Consider the following 2500-nt stretch of genomic DNA (forward strand, 5'->3'; position numbering starts at 1 on the left):
AAAAACGCTCATCTTAACGTCTTAAAAAGAAGTCCGCAGACAATAGAATGAGCATCTTGAGCCATATAGTCCATAACAGGATCAGAAACGAAATGGCTTAAAACACCATCAACCTCCTTAAAAGAAAGAGGCCTCCACCCTCTCCCCCTCCACACATTCTAAATACTGCAAAGCCATAGAAAGAGAGAAAAAGAGAGTCAGTCAGCGAGGGCAGAGTGAGAGGGAAGGAGAGAGAGGGAGAGAGAGAGAGAGAGAGAGAGAGAGAGAGAGAGAGAGAGAGGGAGGGATAGAGGGAGAGCTTCTCATCCTTGTCTCTAATCCTCTCTGTTCATCTTTAATGCAGCTCCCTGGCCTAGATTAGTAATATCAGACCAGGCTATTTTTACCTCCTGCCGCTGCCTCTACTCTGGGGGGGGGGGGGGGCTGTGCGGTGACGCGGCAAAGCGACAGACCCACACACACCACAGAGTATATCAGCACATGAACACACACACACACCGAGTATATCAGCACATGCACCACACTCACACACACCACACACACACACACACACACACACACACAGAGTAATATCAGCACACACACACACACACACACACACACACACACACACACACACACACAGACAGAGAATATCAGCACATGCACACACACACACACACACACACACACACACACACACACACACACACACACAGACAGAGTATATCAGCACATGCACACACAGAGTTCATCAGCACCACACACACACACACACACACACACACACACACACACACACACATGGCATCCTGACCCAGAGAGGAGACTCCAGCTCATGCATTCTGGCCCAGGAGAAGTGTCTGTTTCACACACACACGCACACACACACAGACAACTTTATGCTGAGAAAGCCTTCTGCTTCACACTAGCATCCTAGTGGTGACAGAAAACCCTTTGTCCTACAGGCAAAAAGCTACCATCCTGGCAAAGAGAGAACCCGGCGAATGCTAGCATACTAGCCTAGACAATGTTTTCACTGGAAATCTTTGAGAAATCCTGTCTTTCACACTAGCAGAGTTTCGCATCCACGGAAAGAGAATCAACATCTTAACACATGGAATCCTTCACCTGAGGAAACCCAAGAGGGGCCAGTGTCCTAGCCCATGAAAAACACCCTGTCTGACATAAGCAAATACTAGTAAAAAAAAAACTTTAAGTTTCTTACACAGAGCAGCTATTCTCTCTTTCGCACTCATAGACGCTAGCAGGGTAGTCCAGAGACCCTTTGTTTCACACAAAGGGTATATTTGCTTGGCAGAAACTGCTGCACACAAAACCCTTGGGCATGCACACCCACAGTTAGTTTCTTGTTTGGAAAAGGATGGCGCCCAAACAGCATCATCACACAGGAAGACCTCTGTGCTCAACACAGGCTAGTGTCTCTATCTCTGAAAAAGAGACAAAAGGGGTTTCTGCTGTGCCCAGATCAACAGCAGAGAGCGTACATGGGTTCTCAGAGAGCATTTATTCCAGATATGAACATCATAGTGTTCTATAGTTCTGATTACTGGCTACTGGTGCAAGTGCTAAGGGGTAGGAACTGTGACGTGTGTTCAGGATAGAGAAAGGTTCGGAGAAAACAAGAGGGGGGAGAGTAATGATATTAAAGGGAGAGGTTGTTAAAAAAGATCATTTTCTTTTTGTGTTTTTGGTTTGAGACATGGGGTTGGAGAAAGGGAGAGACTTTGGGCCTAAAGGCACCATAAACACATACATTAATGGCACAACACATGTGAAGATTACACACAGGGGGAAGTGTCAAAGTGTGAATGTGTGTGTGTGTGTGTGTTTATGTGTATTCTTGTGTGTGTGTGGATGTGTGTTTGTGTCTGTGTGTGCCTGTGTGTGTGTGTGTGTGTGTGTCTGTTTGCGTTTGTGTGTGCGTGCTTGTGTGTGTGTGTGTGTGTGTGTGTGTGTGTGTGTGTGTGTGTGTGTGTGTGTGTGTGTGTGTGTTGAAAAGGGTGGGGGGAAAGGGGTGAAATGCCTGGAGCCTAACCTGGAACATGTCGACCAATTTCAGCAAACACGACCCACTCAGCCCCCATATGTGTGTGTGTGTACGTGTGTGGCAGCAAATTAACCTGTCACACACACGGGAAATGAATTTACGTTTCCTAATACATGGTAACAACCTCCCACTGCTGCACACCAACAAAAACAAGTTCCCCTCAGACACACACACACACACACACACACACACACACACACACACACACACACACACACAAAGGACAGAGGGAAACATGGAGGGAGAGGAGGGAGAAAGAGGGGGAGACAAGAAGCGAAAATAAATGAGAGAGAGAGAGAACGAAAGGCAGAGAGAGACAGAGAGAGAGGGGAGGGAGTGGGAGAGAGAGAGGGAGTGGGAGAGAGGGAGATATAGACAGAGAGAGAGAGGGGGGAGTGAGAGGGAGGGAGAGAGAGAGAGAGTGGGAGAGAGGAAGAGAGAGAGAGAGAG

The sequence above is a fragment of the Clupea harengus genome, chromosome 3, assembly GCF_900700415.2.
Source record: "Clupea harengus chromosome 3, Ch_v2.0.2, whole genome shotgun sequence".
Taxonomy (NCBI): domain Eukaryota; kingdom Metazoa; phylum Chordata; class Actinopteri; order Clupeiformes; family Clupeidae; genus Clupea; species Clupea harengus.